At 42.1% G+C, this 22,207-nt stretch overlaps 1 protein-coding gene across 3 annotated transcripts in view; it reads right to left on the bottom strand.

Annotated features, from left to right (window-relative positions):
* wdfy3 (WD repeat and FYVE domain containing 3) overlaps positions 1-22,207 on the bottom strand; it is a 253,917-nt gene that overhangs the window by 220,042 nt on the left and 11,668 nt on the right. For 2 of the 3 annotated variants that reach the window (XM_052010252.1, XM_052010254.1), the window contains exon 2: positions 1,072-1,230. The exons of the other annotated variant lie outside the window; for it this stretch is intronic. The gene's annotated coding sequence lies outside the window, so the exon portion shown is untranslated. The remainder of the gene's footprint in view (positions 1-1,071; positions 1,231-22,207) is intronic. 3 annotated transcript variants of the gene reach the window in all.

The following is a 22,207-nucleotide window of genomic DNA, read 5'->3' as shown; positions in this document are numbered from 1 at the left end:
TCTTGTACTCCAGATGGGCCCTAATGGTCACTGACATTTTTCAGGTTTAATATACAGCGAAGGTAAAAACAAAGCTTCATTTACTTCCCAATTTAATTTTGAAAGCTAACACAAAAATTAGTTGTAAATTTGCAATTTTATATTGCCTTCTGTGAAATAACTCAGTTTGAAATGATTGCAGATGGAACATGCAGATGGTCCATTGATAAAAACGTGTCATAGTAAAAAATATCACACATATCACATGCAAATAGCTCGCATTAGAAACGTGAGAACTACAAAGTGAACATCTGCTACAGATCACCAGGTTTTCTTAAGATTATGTACTGAGAACAGCAAAACAATCATATAAATTAATACATAGAACAGTACAGCACAGGAACAGGCCTTCAACCCACAACATTTGCGCCAACCATGATGCCAAATTAAACTAATCCCACCTGCCTGCACATGGTCTCTCTCTCTCCATCCCCTGCCTGTTCATGTGCCTATCTAAATGCCTATTAAATCTCACTATTGTACCTGCTTCCACCACTTCACCTGGCAGAGCATTCCAGGAATCCATCACGCTCTGTGTATAAACACTTGCTTCGCAAATCTCCTTTAAACTGCACCCCCCCCCCCCCACCCCACACTTTAGACAATGCCACCCTGGGAAAAAGACTGATAATCTGCCCAATCTATGCCTTTCATAATTTCAAATACTTCTACGAGGCTGCCCCTCAGCCACTAATGCTCTAAAGAAAACAATCCAAGTTTGTCCAAGTCTAAAAAGAAAAGCTATTTTCAGAACACAAAATCATTTAATGCATTTATATCAGGCCAAGGTGCTGAGATATGTACCGTAGTTGATGGTTTTATGAAAAAAACGATGGTGTCTATGGGAAGATGAAAATATAACCAAGTAATAAATCCTTATATATCCTAATCTCGTCTAAAACTTCTATCTGGCTGAAAATGTGTAAACATCATACCAGAAAAAGTAGAACAAATCAAACCCAGCCCATCCCCAACCCATCATAAAGCAATGGAAGGCCTCATCAATAATGTTACCAAGTGCCACATACTTACCAAAAAAACCTGTTTGCCAATGCTAAGTTTAGGCTGTATCAAGATCAATCCACTTCAAACCTCATCACAACCTTGATCCAAACATGAATGGGAGGCGAGGTGAAAATCTTTGTCCTTCAACATCAAAGCAGCATCAAATGAATATGGCACCAAGAAACCCTAGGAGAAAAAGTCCAACAGGGATCAAGAAAAACATTCCAGTGCCTGAGATCATACAAAGTACAAAGGAAATAGTGCTGGTTATCAGAGTCAATTTATTCCAGGGTATTGGAGTTCCTCAGAGCCTGGTCCCAAGCACAACTATCTTCAGCTGTTTCATCAGTGGGCATCACAAGGATAGAACTAGAATTGTTTGCTGATGATTGCAGTATTCAACTCCATTTGCAAATCCTCAAATGATGAAGTACTACCTCTGTATGCAGAAAGAACCAACTGGAATTAAGGATTGGGCTTATTCGTGGTGACTAACATTTATGCCAGATATTGCCCGAGCAAGACAATCTCCAACAAGTCTAATTAACTCCCCTTAACATTAATTAGGATTGCCCTTATCTAGTCCTCCATCATCATCTTTTAGGTTTTGATTGCCTAGGAACTCAAGTGGACCAATCATATTGACGTCTTGACCACTAGTACATTAGGAATGGAATAAGGTGCAGTTCAACAAAACCTCTCTGCTACCTACAGTATAGAAACAGGAGAATGATGGGATACATTTCCCTTCCCTGGAGAGACAGAAGCAGAAAATCATGGTGAAAAAAATGGTCTCTATGATTTTCATTTCAGGCACCATTTTAAGCATCCAGTCATTTTACCATCCACCCAATCCACCACCAACAGCAACCACCTCCCCCACCAAGTACTGCAGCCATAGCTTGAAATTCATCCTGTAGACAGTGCAACTCACCAAGGATGTTTCATGAGCACACCATCTTCAATCCAGAGAAAGAAGCAGCTAAGACACCACCCTACTACCACTGTCAAGGTGGTGTCTTAGCTGCTACTTCCTCTGGATTGAAGATGCTCCGGGATGTTGTTAGTGTGTCTCAGGAATCTAATTCTTTTAATGACTATACAGGTAGATGAGATAACAACAAACAATAGGTGATAAATATCAGCCTTGCCAACAACACCTACATACAGAGAGTGGGGAAAAAAAACTTCAATACAAGATTAAACTGCCTCTATTGTTTTGAAACAGAGCAATTCTAAATACCAAAATCTTCATCACAATGCAAGGAGAAGGCTTGTACTCCAAATAAACTGGACCAGATCTTCTGGATCTAGCCCACTGTCTAAAATCCGACACCCAGTTAACATCTACGACAACTTGAGACAGATGAAGAAAGGCAGTCATGGTGACCCTCCGCTCCCTAGCATTTAGGTGGGGTAATGCTGAGGACCCAACCCTAAAACATCCAGAAAAGCTTTAGGTTCTATCAAAGCTGGGGATAAAGCTCTAGCTTCCATCAATGCCAAGGTTTCTTTGTTAAATAAAACACTCCTTTTAAGTATCTAACATAGAGAGATTTTAAAAACAATGAAAATTAATAATTAAAAATGGTTACTTATAAACACAGTAAAGCATAAAATAACTTACCATACCTATTCTACAGACCAAGTGTCCACATTCAAGTGAATGAGTCTCTGATCCTGCTCTAAGTCCTGGATTTAGTGACCCTACATTCATTTGGGGCTTAAATCTGTAGAAATGTCTGATCACTAAAAGTTCCCTTTGGAACAGGCAGGAAGGATCAGCCACAGGCTTACAAAATATTTGTCCAAATAAAAAGGTATATTTTGACACAATTGGTGTGTTCAGATAAACAATGACAATTCTAAAAAGCCTACATGCATAATTAAATAATACTTTTTAACCAGTTGCTAGAAGTGTACATGTGGGTACAGTTGACATCCATTTGTAGAGATAGACTGTCCATGATAAATTGGACAAACCTGCTAAAGGGCACAATAACAATGCAGCAATGGGAAATGTTCAAACATTCAGAACCTATTTATATCCCCAGAAGCAAGTGATCCAATTGCCAAAGAGCAGTAAAAAAAGCAAAAAGCAGAAGTGAGCTTAGCAGCATACAAAAAGGCAAAAGTGCAAATTAGCTACATAGCAGGAGACAGAACCGAGATGATAGACAAGTACTCAAGATATAACACTAGTCTCCCGTAAAGGTCCATTTTGGAGCCACAACTATTCACCTACATAAAGGATTTAAATGATCTTTTAGAAAGCCATGCATCCAAATATTCCTGACTCACTGATAGGCAGCACTGTAAGGACCATGAATGACAGCATTAAATTACAAAGACATATTGATCGATTGCATGGATTGGTCAAAACTGTGGCAAAAGATTTCTATGTTTGATCATTTGAACAGAGCACTTTTTAAGTGATAAAAAGGTAGAAGCAGTGCAAATCCAAAGAGACTTAGGATTCATGCACATAGATCTGTAAATTATCGCAGGTGCATGGAAAAATTAGCAAAATATTTAAATAGCGAGTGATTGCACAGTTCTGAGATATAGAGGGATTTCAGCACGTAGTGCATGATTAACAGAAGGCCAGTATGTATGCACAAGAAACTGCAGCTGCTGGAACCTGGAGCAAAAAACAAACTACTGGAAGAACTCAGTGGGTCAGGCAGCATCTGTGGAGGCATAGTTGATGTTTTGGGTTAAGACTCTGTATCAGGACTGAAAATGTAATGGGGAGATAGCCAGTTTAAAAAGGTGAGGGCAGGGGTGTGAGGCAGGAGCTGGTAAGCATCAGGTGGATCTAGGTGAGGAGGGGTTGAAGGGCAAATGGAGCCAGGTGGGAAAGGAAAGGGTGGAGATAGAGACAGAAGCTGGGAGGCAATAAATGGAGAAGACAAAGGGCTGCAGATTCTGGAATCTGATAAATAAGGAAGGTGATAAGTGGAATCAGATAAGGGAGGAGTGATGGGCAGATGGGGGAGAAGAAAGAAAGTATCACAGGGGGTGTGGATTACCAGAAATTGGAGAATTCAATGTTCGTGCCATTGGCAGAACATGCGTACATTGGTACAGCAAGTAACTTGGACAGCCAACAAAATATTACTGCTTATTGTAAGGGAACTGCAGAGCAAAATAGGGAGGTTATGCTTCAGTTATATGGGACATTGGTGAGATCTGGAGTACTGTGTAAAGCATGTGTCTCCTTTTTTTTTGTAAAATAAAGAATATTAATACATTGAATGTAGTTCAGAGGTTTGCCAGACTAATATCTGGAATGGGTGGGTTGAGGGAAGTTTAGACAGACTAGGCTTGTGTCTGCTGCGGTTCAGAATAGGACTTCATCAAAATATACAAGATCTTGAAAGGTCTTGACAGGGTGGACACGGAAAGGATATTTCCTTGTGAAGGAATCCAGAGGGCACTACTTAAAGAAAAATAGTTACCTATTAACAACAGATGAGGGATATTTTTTTCTTTCAGAGATTAGAATGTCTTTGGAACTCAATTCCTCAAAAGGGCAGTGAAGTTTTAAAGTGGAAGATATGTTCTTCATAAACGAGGAGAAAGGTTACCCACAGATAGACTGAAAAGCAGTTATCATCAAATCAACCATTTAAATGGCGAAGTAAGGGGCCAAGTCCCCTATGCCTGCTCCTATGTTCATAACAAAACTTATGGAATTCTGGACCATAATATGTAAAGGACTGGAGTACCACCACCAAGTAAAATTATTGTACTGCCATGCAAAGCCCAAACACCTTAGGGAAGAGTTATTGGTCTCAAAGGTGGTACAGCATAAATTTATCAGAATAATAATGGATTCCAAGGGTTATAATTAAACAAAGATAACTGGTAATTGGTTTATTATCACATATACCAAGATGTAGTGAAAAGCTTTGTTTGGCATGCCATCCAGACAGATTATTCCAAACACAAGTACATCAACATAGTACAAAAGGAAAAACAATAACAGAATGCAGAATATGGTGTTACAGTTACAGAAAAAGTACAGTGCACGTGGGCAGAAAAAGGTGCAAGGGCCATGACAAGGTAGATTGAGGTCCCGAGTTCATCATTATCATGGTGCGTTCAAGAGTCTTATAACAGCAGGACAGAAGCTGTCCTTCAGCCTGGTGGCACATGTTCTCAAGCGTTTGCATCTTCTGCCCAATGGAAGAGGGAGAAGAGAGAATGACCTGGGTGGGAGGGTCTTTTATTATGTTGGCTGCTTTCCCAAAGCATGGGAAGTGTAGACAAAATCAATGGAGGAGAGGTTGGTTTTTGTGATGGACTGGACTAAGTTCACAACTCTCTGCAATTTCTTGCAGTCTTGGGCAGAGCAGTTGCCATACCAAGCTGTGATGCATCTATGGTTTTAATTTGCAAAGAGGATAGCGGAAGTACAAATAAGGTAAAGGAAATCTCCCTGATGAGGCGAGACCTGCATTGCCCTGGGAATCAATTGTAAACAAGGGTTAATAGGGGCAGTTAGAGAAAGAGAACCTGGTATTGGTTTATTATTGTCACTTGTACTGAGGTATAGTGAAAAGCTTGTCTTACAAACCGATCGTACAGGTCAATTCATTATACAGTGCAGTTACATTGAGTTAGTACAAAGTGCATTGATGTAGTACAGGTAAAAACAGTAACAGTACAGAATAAAGTGTCACAGCTACAGAGAAAGTGCAGTGCAATAAGGTGCAAGGTCACAACAAGGTAGATCGTGAGGTCATAGTCCATCTCATTGTATAAGGGAACCATTCCATAGTCTTATCACAGTGAGGTAGAAGCTGTCCTTAAGTCTGGTGGTACATGCCCTCAGGCACCTGTATCTTCTACCCGATGGGAGAGGAGAAGAGAGAATGTCCCGGGTGGGTGGGGTCTTTGACTATGCTGACTGCTACACCAAGACAACGAGAGGTAAAGACAGAGTCCAAGGAGGGGAGGCTGGTGTCCGTGATGCGCTGGGCTGTGTCCACAACTCTCTGCAGCTTCTTGCGGTCCTGGGCAGAACAGTTGCCGTACCAAGCCATGATACATCCAAATAGGATGCTTTCTATGGTGCATCGATAAAAGTTGGTGAGAGTCAAAGGGGACAAACCAAATTTCTTTAGCCTCCTGAGGAAGTTGAGGAGCTGGTGAGCTTTCTTGGCCGTGGCATCTACGTGATTTGACCAGGACAGGCTTTTGGTGATGTTCACTCCCAGAAACTTGAAGCTCTCAACCCTCTTGACCTCAGCACCATTGATGTAGACAGGTGCATGTACACCACCCCCTTTCCTGAAGTCAATGACCAGCTCTTTCATTTTGTTGACATTGAGGGAAAGGTTGTTGTCATGACATCATTCCACTAAGCCCTCTATCTCCTTCCTGTACTCCGACTCATCGTTGTTTCGAGATACGGCCTACAACGGTGGTATCATCTGCAAACTTGTAGATGGAGTTAGGGCAGAATCTGGCCACACAGTCGTGAGTGTATAGGGAGTAGAGTAGAGGGCTGAGGACGCAGCCTTGTAGGGCACCAGTGTTGAGAATAATCGTGCCGGAGGTATTGCTGCCTATCCTCACTGATTGCGGTCTGTTTGTTAGGAAGTCAAGGATCCAGTTACAGAGGGAGGTGTTGAGTCCTAGGTCTCCGAGTTTGGTGACAAGCTTGCTTGGAATTATTGCATTGAAGGCAGAGCTGTAGTCAATAAACAATAGTCTAACGTAGGTGTCTTTACTGTCCAGATGCTCCAGAGCTGAGTGTAGGGCCAGGGAGATGGCATCCGCTGTAGACCTGTTTCGCCAATAGGCGAATTGCAATGGGTCCAGGTTGTCTGGTAGGCTGGAGTTGATGCGTGCCATGACCAACCTCTCAAAGCACTTCATGATGGTGGATGTCAAAGCCACTGGTCGGTAGTCATTGAGGCATGTTACCTTGCTTTTCTTTGGTACCGGGATGATAGTGGTCTTCTTAAAACAGCAGGGAACCTGAGATTGAAGCAGGGAAAGGTTGAATATGTCCGCAAATACTTCTGCCAGCTGATCAGCACAAGGTCTGAGCACGCGGCCCAGGACACCATCTAGGCCAGGTGCTTTCCTCGTGTTCACTCTCCGGAAGACTGATCTTACGTCCTCCATTGTGATCACAGGTTCAGCTGCGTTGGTGGCTGTCAGGGTGGATGGTGACAATCCACTTCCCTTTTGTTCAAAACGTGCATAGAATGCGTTAAGTTCATCAGGAAGATCAAAAGCTATGAAATGAGCGCAGTTAAAGATTGAGAACACAAAGGAATGTAAAAGCTGTGATATACAGAGTAGTCGGACATGTCCAGTCGGTCAGGCAGTGCTAATGGAGAGAAAATCTGAGCCAATATTCTATCATTTTGTGTTTCTGTATGAGAAATAGGAATTTTCTTTCATAAAAATCATATGACACCAAGACAATTATTGATTTTTAATCTGGAATAATAATGTGTTATCCAAATGTATAAGGGATATGAGAAATGGTAGACAAATGAAGAGAAGTTACAGATCTACAATAATCTTATTGAATAGTGGCTCAAGAAGCTAAATGACCCACTGCTGTTTCCACGTTCATTTATCAGTGAGTAGGGATATTGACAAATGATAACTGCAGTATCAATTCCAAGGCTAGAGAGGCCCAAGGAAACTGACAAAGGTTAAAACAAACACTCACACTTTATTAGTCTATGTGGGTTCCACATGAAGTTCACTTGTTTTCCTAAATACAGTTGCCATCTTCTGTCCACTCTGCAACTCCCATACAAAGTATGACATTGCAATTAGCATTGTTCAGAATAAGGAATTCAAACATTAAAATTATATTACACCAATGATATACTTTTATTACTTTATCCGCTTGGCCTTAAACAACTTCAGAAATTATGCCAGAGCCTCAAGAAGAATGCTCAGGAGATGTTTGGTGAAGTGCAAAGGTTTTCAAAATTCTGCAGTGTTTGTTACAGAAAACAAGGAGAAACTGTCTCTACTAGCAAGGAGGTCAGGACCCAGAGGGGATAAATTTACAATAACTGGCAAAAGAACCAGAGAGATTTTCCTACACAGCAGATCATTACAATCTGGAAGAATGGTGGAAGCAGATTCAGTACCTTTCAATGAATATTTAGGCAAATACTTGAAAAGGAAAAAAATCGTGGGGCTGTGGAGAAAGAGTAAGGGAATAGAACAGCTGTTTTATTTTTAAAAGGCCACGTTATATGAATTCTGGAGACACAATAGACTGCAGAAACTGGAATCTGGAGCAAAAACAAACTGGTGGTGGAATTCAGTGGGTCAAGCAGCGTCTGTGCAGGGAAATGAACAGTCAACGTTACCAGGCAAGATCCTTCACTTGGACTGAAAGATAGATGGGAGATATTTTCAACTTCAGGTAACTTGCTCCCCCATCTCTTTTTTTCTCTCCTCCAGATCTACCCAGTTCCTCCCACACACACCCAACAACCCTCTGCCCAACTTCTTTCTTCAACCCTCCTCCAAGAGAGAGGTGAAGGCTAAAATAAAAGCAAAAGGGGCGGCGTACAAAGAGGCAAAAATTAGTGGCAAAACAGAGGACTGGGAAGCTTTTAAAAACCTGCAGAGAGAAACTAAGAAGGTCATTAGGAAAGAAAAGAGGAATTATGAAAGGAAGTTGGCGGATAACATTCGAAAGGATACTAAGAGTTTTTTTTAAATACATAAGGTGTAAAAGAGAGACACGGGTTGATATAGGACCAATTGATAACGGTGCAGGAGCTATTATAATGGACGATAGAGAGATGGCAGAGGAATTGAATGAATACTTTACATCAGTCTTCACCGTGGAGGACATCAGCAATGTGCCGGTTAGTCAGGAGTCTCACGAAATGGAATTGAGTTCAGTTAAGATTACTAGGGAGAAGGTGCTAGGAAAACTAAATGGACTAAAGACTGATAAGTCTCCCGGACCGGATGAGGTGCATCCCCGCGTTCTGAAGGAGGTGGCTTTAGAGATAGCGGAGGCATTGGCGATTATTTTCCAGAAATCAATAGATTCAGGCGTGGTTCCGGAGGACTGGAGGGTCACAAATGTAGTTCCGTTGTATAAGAAAGGAGGGAGGCAGCATAAAGGTAATTACAGACCTATTAGTCTGACGTCAGTGGTGGGAAAGTTATTGGAATCTATCCTCAAAGACGGGGTTACGGAATACCTAGAGGCGCAGGGCAGGATAGGTCCTAGCCAGCATGGTTTTGTGAAGGGAAGATCCTGCCTGACCAACCTATTGGAGTTTTTTGAAGAAATCACAGGCAAGGTGGATAAGGGAGAGGCGGTAGATGTTGTGTATTTAGACTTTCAAAAGGCCTTTGATAAGGTGCCTCACAAGAGACTGATTAATAAGATGAGAGGTCATGGAATTACAGGTAGGATAACAGAATGGGTGGAGCATTGGCTGGTTGACAGGAAGCAAAGAGTGGAAATAAAAGGATCTCGTTCTGGTTGGTTACCGGTTACTAGTGGTGTGCCGCAGGGGTCGGTGTTGGGACCGCTTCTTTTTACCTTGTACATTAACGATTTGGATGATGGAATAAATGGTTTCGTGGCTAAGTTTGCGGATGACACCAAGATAGGGGGAGGAGTAGGGAGTATTGAAGAGATAGGAAGGTTGCAGAGGGACCTAGGCAGTTTAGGAGAATGGGCAAGGAAATGGCAGATGAGATTCAATGTAGGGAAATGTGCAGTTGTACACTTTGGAAGCAGAAATAAGCGGGCAGATTATTATCTAGGAGAGAAAATCCAAAGCACGGAAATACAAAGGGACTTGGGGGTACTTGTGCAGGATACCTTAAAGGTTAACCACCAGGTCGGATCGGTGGTAAAGAAAGCGAATGCTATGTTGGCATTCATTTCGAGAGGTATAGTGTGTAAAAGTAAGGAAGTGTTAATGAGGCTCTACGGGGCACTAGTGAGGCCTCATTTGGAATATTGTGCGCCGTTTTGGGCCCCAGATCTTAGGAAGGATGTGTTGACGTTGGAGAGGGTTCAGAGGAGATTTACGAGGATGATTCCAGGAATGAAAGGGCTTAAGTATGAGGAGCGTTTGTCGGCTCTTGGACTGTACTCGCTGGAGTACAGAAGAATGAGAGGGGACCTCATAGCAACATTTAAAATATTGATAGGAAAGGACAGAGTAAATGTGGCTAGGCTGTTTCCCTTGGTGGGTGAGTCCAGGTCCAGAGGGCACAATCTTAGAATTAGAGGGTATAGTTTCAAAACAGAGATGAGGAAAAATTTCTTTAGCCAGAGGGTGGTGAATTTGTGGAACTCCTTGCCACGTACAGCAGTGGAAGCCAGATCAGTGTGGGCATTCAAGGAGGAGATAGGTAGATATCTAAATAGTCAGGATATCAAGGGATATGGGGATAAGGCCGGTAATTGGGATTAGAATAGTTTTTTTCCCATTCTTATTATTTATTTATTTTCTTCTTCTTCTTCTTCTTCTTCTTCCCCCATTCCCCATTCCTCATTTCTATTTCCCTTTCCTTGGAGTAGACTCGATGGGCCGAATGGCAAGCTTCTGCTCCCTTGTCTTGTGAAGTACTCCATCTGCCCATCACGCACCTCCCTTATTTGGTTCCTTGCTCCACCTTCATTTCCTATCAGATTCCATCATCTGCAGCCGATTATTGCCTCCACCTATAACCTCCCAGCCTCTGTCACTATTTCCACTCTTCCCCCTTCCATTGGCAATTCACCCCATCTCACCTAAATCCACCTATTGCCTGCTAACTCTTGCTCCATGCCTTCGCCTCACATCTTTATACTGGCCTTCTCCACTCACTCTCAGTCCAGATGAAGGGACTCAACCCAAAACATTGATTGTCCATTTCCCTCCACAGATGCAGCTTGACCCGTAGAGTTCCTGCAGTAGTTTGTTTTTTTTGCTGCAAATGAATTATGGTTCACCAGCCTCTTGGGCCAATGCTTCTATTAACAGTGGGTATGTGCTGGAGCATTGGAAAGTATCCAACCTAGTGCTAACCAATTTGAGAAAATCTTGGCAGCTGACTAAGCCACACCCTCATACTTAGACACTTCAAAAGCTTTTGGATATCCTTCCCAAAGTGTAGACACTGTACTTCCATTTAAAAATTACAACAAGACACTTAAAACAATTAACATGTAAACTCAATTATTTTGAAAAATGTTAACTAATTGAAAAGAATGGAGTTATTCCACGTTCAGTGGGCAGATTCCCCAAAGCGGGTGTCACAGAATTGCAACAGGCTAGCACTCGCTCTGTACTTCAGGAGGACAACTGTTAGGCAGTTTGAAACTTCCTTATAAACACACATAGGCAGGAGACCCAAGCTGCTTGGTGTATGAGGAACTGCCAGCAGTTCCTGAATTTAGTGAATGACTTAAGAGCAACAAAGTCAGAAATGAACAAAAACAGTGTGTGGGAGAGAATCACAGAAACAGCTGTGATGGGAGAGCAAGCAAGCGTGTTAAGAGCAGCCATCAGCTGGCCTCACTGACGTCGAGTGAGCAAGCAAGTCTAATCAACGCTCCAGCTCTGCCTTGCTCAACCCAGTCCCCCCCATTGTTGCAGAGATTAAGAGAAGGCAGACAAAAATGCCCAAATGCCCTGTTCCTATCTGGTAGAAGATGCCTGTAGCCCTGCAGCAGCTGGCAAATCCATCCCGCCAGTCTCCCAAATGCTCATTTCTATGTATGGGATGTCCATTTATCGGGCATCCAGACCCTGGGGAAGCACAATGCAGGATGGGTAGGTTGAATTTGTTATCCTGACTGACTGTGTGAAGGAACTGGAGCTGGACGTACTTAGGATCGTCTGGGATGCCGAGGGCATCATACACGAGTTTTATGAGACGGTAACACGAAAGATACAGGCTGCAGACAGTTGGGTGACCACCAGGAGAGGGAAGGGGAAGAGGTAGACAGTGTAGGGTCTCTTTGTGGCCATTCCTCTTGGCAACAAATATACACCTTTGGATATTGCTGGTGGGGGAGCAGGTGAATGACCTATCACAGCAGCAGCAGCCAGGTCACTGGCACTGTGGCTGGCTCTGAGGTTCAGCAGGGAGAAGTAAAGTCAGGTAGAGCAATAGTGAAAGGAAACCCGATAGTTAGGGGGACAGATAGGAAATTCAAAGGCCACAAAAGTGATGCCAGGATAGTGTGTTGTCTCCTGGGTGCCAAGATGTCTCAGAGTGGCTGCAGAACATTCTAAAGGGCGAGGGTGAGCAGCCAGAGGCCGTGGTGCACATCGGCACCAGGTTGAAAGGGGAAAGAAGTGCAGCAAGTTAGGAAAGAGGCTGAAAAGCAGGACCTCGAAGGTAGTAATATCTAAATTACTACCAGTGCCACATGCTAGTCAGTGCGGGAATAGAAAGATAGAACAGATGAATGTGTAGCTGAGGAACTGGTGCAGGGGGGCAGGGATTTTCATTCTTGGATCATTGGGACCTCCTCTGGGGCAGGGGTGACCTGTATAAGAGGGACAGGTTGCACCTTAACTGGAGGGGAACCAATATCCTGGCCAGGAGGTTCAGTAGAGCTAGTCAGGAGGATATGGGAACCAGAGCACCAGGTCAGAAAGTGGAGGGATTGAGAGGAAGGTAGATGTCATGACCAGTAAGAACCAGCAGGAGCAAGGTAATGGATATAATGGGACAGACGGGTTGAAGTGTGTGTATAATACTCCTAGCATTAATATGGCCAAGAGTGATGAACTTAAAGCATGGATTAGTACATGGAACTATGAAGTTGTGGCCATAACAGAGACTTGGTTGAGAGAGGGACAGGAATGGATTCTTAATATTCCAGGGTTTTGATGTTCTAGAAAAGATAGAGAAGGTAGAATTCAAAAATAAGAAAGGTGCGATCACTCTGATGGGATTACAGTATAGACCCCGCCCCCCAAATAGCCACTGGGACATTGAAGAACAGATATGTAGGCAGATTAGGGAAAGGTGCAAAAACAACAGGGTTGTTGTAGTGGGTGACTTCAACTTCCCTAATATAGACTGGCACCTCCTTAGTGCAAGAGGTTTAGATAGGGCAGAATTTGTTAGGTGCATCCAGGAGGGTAGATAGTCCAAGAAGAATAGGGGTGGTACTGGACCTGGTGCTGGGTAACGAGCCTGGCCAGGTGACTGACCTTTTACTGGGAAAACAGACAGCGAACAGTGACCACAGCTCCTTAAATTTAAAATAGCTATAGATAAGGATAAGAATGGACCTCGTGGGAGAGTATTAAATTGGAACAGGGCAAATTACGAGTGCATTAGGCAGGAACTAGGGAGAGTTATTGGGAACAGCTGTTTTTGGGCAAGTCAACATATGATATGTGGAGGGTGTTTAAAGACCAACTGCACAGAGTACAGGAATGTTCCAAAAAGGACAAGGTTGGCAAGATAAGGGATGCTTGGATTACAAGAGAGGTGGTGAATTTAGTCAAGAAGAAAAAGGAAGTAAATGCAAGGCTTAGGAAGCTAAAAAAACTCCATTGTATGACATCCATAAAATCAAACAATGAAGGGACATGTACTTTCAGTTTACAAGGTAACATATAGTGGAAGCAGACTACAAATGTCATGTTTTAGGCTGCAAATTTTGTTCCAGGTGTGTTATTCTTCAGAAAGAAAATAGTAAAATATAGCTATAAAAAGAATTTATCATTTTCATGTATATTGTTCATCTTTAAATTTGCACATGATCTGACTCCAAGTTTATTTTTCTCCTACTTAAAAATTACATGTCCTGGAACTCAGGTGAGTTTCAAGAATTGTTATGAATATAAGAGTTTCTGGTCAATTCCTGGGCAATACAACATGACCAAAATGCATCTGAATGAAGTCACACCACAACTGACAATAAAGGAGAAAAAGCAAACAGCTAAAATCTTTGATGATGAACACTACTATCTATGGTAGCCCCAGAATATTTCCTCTAATTTTACATCTTCTTCCAGAGGTCTTTTTCTTGATCTCAACCCAAACAGTCCAATTCTACTATACAAAATAGTGAAATGTTCTTATCATCTTTCTCATCGTCATTATGAGGCCATGGAGCAATTCACATCAACCACATGATCTATATTAACAGAAGAGGTTTTCATGTTATGGTATGTTTCATGTAGATAGGTGGCAATTCTCTGTCTTCCTACCTGCTGATCCCACAAAGAATCCCATCTCAAGCACACTATTAATAGTTGTACTGTACAATGGGAGTGTATTTGTTCTTCTTGAACTGTCATTTAACTTCAAATAATCAATGGAATGCACAAAATTAATAAAAATGAAACCCAGGCTATGTAAAAGGATAATTATTGTTTACAATGCTTCAAATGACATTTTCCAGTGAATATAGCAATTTCCATTGTAGTTCCTGCAAGAAATGTAAACAAAACTTAAATACAGATGTTCCCACCTTGCTCTTGATATTGATGGCCTTCTGTCTCATTGGGAACAATATACAACACCTCCTTCTTTTAACATAGCAAGACATTCCAAGAGAATGCCCAAGAGCATTATCAAGCAAAAACTGGTGCTTTAAAACAAGGACACAGAGCAGAAGATCAAAAACTTAGTCAAAACATAGGCTTTAAGGCAGGAAGATGAGTAAAGACATTCAAAAACAAAATCCAAGTGACTTTCACAGAAGCTTTACCAATCTTCAAACATTCAGATCACCTCAAAGACAAATTTGTTCAAAATTCTAAAGGGAGAGATAAAAGTTTGAGGCTTTTTGACCCAAGGCTTTGTTGCACCAATTCCACAAATCAATTATAAAGATCATCCCTACTACATTATAGATGCTGATAACAGACATATAAACATTAAAATATTACCTCTTAATGAATGTGAGCAGTTACTTTTAAATGTACTGAAAATATATCGAAGGCAGACTATTGTGATGATTTAAAATTAACATCCACATACAACTTTTCACTTTATTTACCTGATGCATGATGTATACAAGCAACTATGAGATCATAAATCCTATTAATGTCACTATTAATACTGTCTACATAACCATCACCAGTGATTTTTTTTTACACAAAAACAAACAAGGGAAAAATATAAGCTAAAAAAGGATTATACTACTATTTCTCCCAAATCTACGCTTTAGACTAACATAAGTATATTGGAGACACAAGCAACTGCAGATGCTGGAGTCGAGCGACAAATAATCTGCTGGAGGAACTCAGCAGGTCGAGCAGCATCCGTGGAAGGAAAGAAACTGTCGATGCTTCGGGTCGAAACCCTGCACTGGTCCTAACCCAAAATATCGACAATTTCTTTCCTCCCACAGATGCTGCTCAACCCACTTGAGTTCCTCCAGCAGATTTTTTTTAAACACATGTATATAACAGAACTGAAGATAAGCCATTCAAGCCTATAAAGCGAGTTAGTGCCTTTCAATGTGATCATAACTAAACCAAAAGTCAATGTAAAAGATAATCCAAAACACATTAAAAATCATCAATAGTCCTAGATAGTTCTTACTTCATTCTTAGAGTACTTAATTATGTTTGTGCATTTCACTGGTTGTCTTGCCTTGTTTCCAACATTTACCTGCAGCACTCATAGAAAGAATGTAGCATTGTGCTGCTGTACATAATTAAGCATATGCTCAAAACTGGTGAAGGCTGCACTGTGAAAAATGCAATGCTGTTGAATCAGTTCTTTCTTTTCCTCACTTTTACTTAACTCAGTGGTCTATCCATATACATTGTACAGTATGTTCATATTTTCCATCCTTGTGCTGCTCTACTTCTGCTAAGGTTTGCTGGTGAAACTTCTTCCTCATCTAAGTCATTGTTATTGGAAAAATTCTGCTGTCATTTGATCAGTGTAATTGGTTTTACTGCACCCTAAACTCTGACCACTTCATAAAACACTTCTGGAACCAATGGCTTCATCCAAAAAGATTTCAAACAGTTTCATTCATCATCATGCTTTTGTAGCTGTCCAGACCAGTACCTTAACACAAGCAATCACTCCCTGGTCCATTACAGAAATCACATTTATTAGTAAAAATATGACAAAAGTATTACTATCAGGTATCAAGTACATCCTTTCTTGGAGGATGAGAAGCACATTACCCACCAGAAAAAGTGTTTTTCTTTGCCAAACCTGTTGAATGCAGATACAACTGAACAAAAGAAACAAACTTCCTGCCGAAGCACTCTTTAAAAATGACACAGTTCATTTATGTCAGTTTTTAGCTCAAATAATCCACTAGCATACAAGAAATGTTAAATTCCTTTAAATAAGCATGATATTTTTCATTTTCTCAATCATATAGAGTTTGTGTTTACATGCTGGGCAAATGTTAACTTCTTTCTCCACACCTCCAGTGCACAGCATGTCAGTCAGTCTTTGTCCATTAAGAAATTCTAACAAAGCCTGGTTTCATCTACATTGTAAATGCATTCTGATTTCAACCCTTACTTTCCAATGAAATTTATGAAAACATTTTCTGCAGCTAGCAGCACCCAACTTGTCCACACTTAACTTTTCTCCTTGAATCTCACAAAAATCAATGTCAATTTTTAAACCGAGCCATGTAGATGAAGGCCTAAAATCTCCCTCCCTTTCTTTAGCATCAAATAAAAAAACTGTCTAATTTATCACAATCGATTCCATATACGGCCATATCTTCATTTCTATTGACTGAAGCATTCCAGCACGGTGGTAAGTGCAGATGCTGCAAGTTTGAACTACAAACAGAAATTGCGAAAAATACTCACCAGGTTGGACAGAAGCTATGAAAAGAGAAATAGAGATAAAATTTCAGGTCAAAGGTCTATCCTCAGAATAGACCATCAGTTTTCAACCTGAAACTTTAACTGTTTTTCTTTCCGGAGATGCTATCTGACCTGCCGAGTACTTCCAGCACTGTTGTTTTTGCTCCAGCACTGTTTTAGCCAACTCCTCACAAGTTGCTTTCTTCATTTATTTTCTATTAATCACACAACTAAAAGCTAATTTGTACAAATCATCTATTTTTTTTAAAAGACATATACTGTTTTACAGTTATATTTTTTTCTTGTTTTCAAGCACTCAATTACCTTTCAATTGTCAACATGTTCCCATTCACAGGTATTTGCAGACATCCTTACAGTATAGTACGACTCTGTGGAATTCATTACGGTACTTATAAATTCTCTAGATTATTTATAAATTCCAAAACCCAATTAGCTTGAATAAATTTCAATAACCTTGACAGATTAATCTCATCACAACTCGTTATGTTCTCAAGTTTTTCTCTGGAGGCAGGCTTTTTTGCCTGGAAGCACAGGCAATTTTTTTCCCCTTGCACTGTTAACTCACAAACAGGTAAGTCAGTCATGGGACAAATCGACAATCAACTGTTGATCTAAAACAGCTTTATTTCCCATTTAACCTACTGCAAAAAGCAAACTGATCCCCTCCTGATGCTGGGTCTCAACCGAAACGCTGACCATCCCTCTGCCTTCACAGATGCTGGCTGACCTGCTCAATTCCTCCAGCAGTTTGTTTTTTTTTATCTCCAAATGTAGCATCTTCATTCTCTCAGAGGCATAGAATTATACAGCAGAGAAGCAGGCCCTTTGGCCCACATGTCCATGCCGACCAACTGGCCAGTCAGCATCTATGGAGAGCATATGCCTCTAAACCTTCTTATCCATGTACCTGTCCAAATGTCTTTTAAATGTTGTAACTGCACTCAGCTCTACCACTTCCTCCAGCAGTTTGTTCCATGTATCTACCACTATCTCTGTGGAAAAAGTTGCCCTTTAGATCCCTTTTAAACCTTTCTCTTCTCAACCTAATCTCATGGTCTCTAGTCTTAGACTCGCCTAACCTAGGAAAAAGATTGTGACCATTCACCTCATCTGTGCCCCTTGTGATTTCATAAACCTCCATAAAATCACCCCTGAGCCTCCTATGCTCCAGGGAAAAAAAGTCACAGCCTATCCAGTTTCTCCTTATGACTCAAGCCCTTCAGTCCCTGTAACATACTCATGAATCTTTTCTGCACCCAAACCAATTTTGAATCTAATTGGCTAGCTCATCCTGAATCCCATGCAATCTCATCTTCTGGATCAGCCCACTGTGTGGGACCTTGTTAAAGTCCTTGCTAAACTCCACGTAGCAACATGTACCACCCTGCTCATGTCAATTCTCTTGGTCACCTCTTCAAAAAACTTAATCAAATTCTTGAGAAATGATTTCAAGTGCACAAAACCATGCTGACCATCCCTAATCAGTCCTTGCCCTTCTAAATACAGCTACAGCCCATCTCTCACAATCCCCTCCAGTAACTTTCCCACCACTGATGTTAGGCTCACTAGCCTGTAGCTCCCTGGCTTGTCTTTGCAGCCTCTCTTAAATAATGGCACATTAGCCACCCTCCAGTCCTCTGGTAACTCACCATGGCTAATGATGATACAAATACCTCTGCCAGGGTCTCAGCAATTTCTTCCCTGGCTCCCACAATGTTCTAGGATACACTTGGTCAGACCCTGGGATTTATCTGCCTTCATGCACTTTAAGACTTGCTCTATAATGTGGATTCAGTGCTTCTAGAAAACTATAGATGTGTTCCACAAATCCTGTACAACCACTAAATTTGGTCTTTCTAGTTTACATGAAGATTAAAACCTACCATGATAGCTGTAATACCTATATTACAGTCACCTCCAATTTCCCGATTTAAGCTCAGCTACACTACATTGCCTGTAAAAGGAGCCGATAACAGAATCAGGTTTATTATCACTGACATACGTCGTGAAATTTGTTGTTTTGAGGCAGCAGTCCAGTGCAAGACATAAGATTACTATAAGTTACCAAAAAATAAAATAGTGCAAGAGGAATAACGAGGTAGAGTTCATGGACCATTCAGAAAGCTGATGGCGGAGGGGAAGAAGCTGTTCCTGAAACATTGAGTGTGGGTCTTCAGGCTCCTGTACCTTCTCCCTGATGGTAGTAATGAGAAGAGGGCATGTCCTGGATGGCGAGGGTCCTTAACGATGGATGCCACCTTCTTGAGGCACCACCTCTTGAAGATGTTCTTGATGGTGGGGAGGGGTGTGCCCGTGATGGAGCTGGCTGAGTCTACAAACCTCTGCAGCCTCTTGCAATACTGCATATTGGAGTCTCCATACCAGGAGGTTGCACCCAGTCTGACGCAACCAGTCAGAATGCTCTCCACCGTACATCTATAGAAACTTGCAAGAGTCTTTGGTGACATAGCAAATCTCCTAATGAAATAGAGTCACTGGTGTGCCTTCTTCGTGACTGCATCAATGTGTTGGGCCCAGGATAGATCCTCTGAGATGTTGATGCCCAGGAACTGGAAGCTACTCATCCTTTCCATTGCTGACCCGTCAATAAGGACTGGTGTGTGTTCTCCCGACTTCCCCTTCCTTAAGGCCACAATCAATTCCTTGGTCTTACTGACGTTGAGTGTGAGATTATTGTTGTGATACCACTCAACCAGCCGATCTCTCACTCCTGTACGCTTCCTCATTGCATCTGAGATTCTGCCAACAACAGTGGTGTCATCAGCAAATTTATACATGGCATATGACGTGTGCCTAGCCACACAATCATGAGTGTAGAGAGAACAGAGCAGTGGGCTAAGCATGCATCCTTGAGGTGCACCTGTGTTGACTGAGAGCGAGGAGGAGATGTTATTACCGATCCTCACTGACTGTAGTCTCCTGATAAGGAAGTCAAGGATCCAGTTGCAGAGGGTGGTACAGAGGCCCAGGTTTTGAAGCTTGTTGAGGGGATGATGGTGTTGAATGCCGAGCTGTAGTCGATAAACAGCAGCCTGTCTCATGTATTGCTATTGTCTAGGTGCTCCAAAGCTAAGTGAAGAGCCAGTGAGATTGCATCCGCTGTAGACCTGTTGCGGCAGTAGATAAATTGCAGTGGGTCCAGGTCCTTGCTCAGGCAGGAATTAATTCTAGCCGTGACCAACTTCTCAAAGCACTTCATCACAGTAGATGTGAGTGCTACCAGGCGACAGTCGTTGAGGCATCTCACCTTGCTCTTCTTGGGCACCAGTATGATTGATGCCCTTTTGAAGCAGGTGAGAACCTCCGACTGCAGCAGTGAGAGGTTGAAGATGTCCTTGAACACTCCAGCCAGCTGGTTGGCACAGATTTTCAGTACCCTGCCAGGTACACCATCGGGGCCTGACGCCTTGTGAGGGTCACCCTCTTGAAGGATGTTCTGAAGTCTTCCTCCAAGACAGAGATCACAGGGTCACCAGATGTTGTGGAGATTTGCACAGGTGTAGTGTTATTCTCCCTTTCAAAGCCTGCATAAAAGGTGTTGAGCTCATTGGGGAGTGAAGCATCACTGCCATTTATGCTGTTAGGTCTCGCCTTGTAGGAAGTAATGGCATGCAAACCCTGCCACAGCTGTCGTGCATCCACTTCTGACTCTAGCTTCACTCAGAATTGCCTTTTCGCTCTCACGATAGCCTTCCGAATATGGTCCAGTCCACCGATTCAAAGCAGTCCTGTAAACCTCCCTTGACCATACCTTCATAATCCTCACCACTGGTGCCAAGGACCTCAGTCTCTGCCTATGTGCCGGGAGTAGAAGAACAGCCAGGTGATCGGACTTGCCAAAGTAAGGGCATGGGACGGCACAGAAAGCATTCTTGATGGTCCAACAGAGATCGAGTGTGTTAGCTCCTCTGGTTCCACAGGTGACATGTCAGTGGTAGTTTGTCAGAGACTTTTTCAAGCTGGCTTAGTTGAAGTCCCCCACAACGATCAGGAAGGCATCAGGGTGCGCTGTCTCGTGACTGCTGATCACAGTGCTCAGCTCGATGTTTGCTGGGGTGGAATGTACCACTACCAGGATGACAGCAGAGAACTCCCTCAGCAGATAAAACGGACAACATTTGACCGCCAGATGATCCAGGTCGGGGGAGCAGGACTGAGACAGAACCACCACGTCTGTGCACCACGAAGAGTTAATCATGAAGCAAACACAGCTGCCTCTGCCTTTACCTGATGCCACCGTCTGATCCACGAGGTGGATGGTGAAGCCCTCGGGCTGTAGCGCTGTATTCAGAGTGCTGGGGGTGAGCCATGTCTCTGTGAAGCAAGGTACACAACAGTCCCCGATGCCCCTCTGGTACTGCAATTTTGCTCTGAGGTCTTCAATTTTATTTTCCAGAGGTTGTATATTAGCTAGGAGGATGGTAGGGAGAGGGGACCTTAGGACCCTGCATCTCAGTTTTACCTGCAACCCTGTCCTACAGCTGCATTTTCTGAAACAATGGACACTTTACCCGAGCTTCCAGCTGCTGCACTCACTCCCTGGGCTCCTCCACTCCTCAACACCAAAACTACTCTTCAATCAATTTCCACTTTCAATACTCTCCAATCACAACAGTTACCACACCAAGTCTCAACCCACTCGCATGCTGATCACAGAATGACTTTTTCTGAAAATTAAAAAGTCAATCTAATTTGCACTTTCGTGACAAAATAGCTTTGGATCCTGAAACTGCAATCTTGCCAACATAGCTCTTAGTGTTGGAATGCAAGAAAATAATGTCACAACTGGTAAACTTTAAAAATCTCCAAGAACGATTCAGTACCTTTTGGAAAGACTCCATAATTTCATTGTTTTCTTGAGCCCTCAAGGTTGAATATCATACGAGGACCTTATATCAATATTCTTTATGAAGTCCACTACAGTTTTAATTACTTCCCTTTGAGGTTTGGGGGTAATAATTTTCATTAATATTGCATGTCCACCAATAATATGATCACTATTTTCTTCAGTGAGTCATCTTATGGTGACAAACTACTCTGATCACTAAGTCTGACAAAAGAGTTATCAATCATCCAACAATATGTGGAGAATTATTTCTTTCACACCATAACATGATGGTTTTCTTTAAGATTAATAATACATTAATGATGCATACCCTTATATTCCTAGCAATCTCTGACCTGACCAACGACTATGAAAAAGTCTAAAAGAATTTTCAAGTTCATAACAATTCATGGTTTGGAGCTTGCCTCGTCTCCGATGGACCAAAATCTCAAGACATTTTGATGAGGTAGGATCCCCTCACATCTCAGTTTAGAAAAGTTGTGTTCCACTTGATTATGCA

Source organism: Pristis pectinata, chromosome 2, assembly GCF_009764475.1.
Source record: "Pristis pectinata isolate sPriPec2 chromosome 2, sPriPec2.1.pri, whole genome shotgun sequence".
In the NCBI taxonomy this organism is placed as follows: domain Eukaryota; kingdom Metazoa; phylum Chordata; class Chondrichthyes; order Rhinopristiformes; family Pristidae; genus Pristis; species Pristis pectinata.
This window is presented reverse-complemented; position numbering and strand designations above follow the sequence as displayed.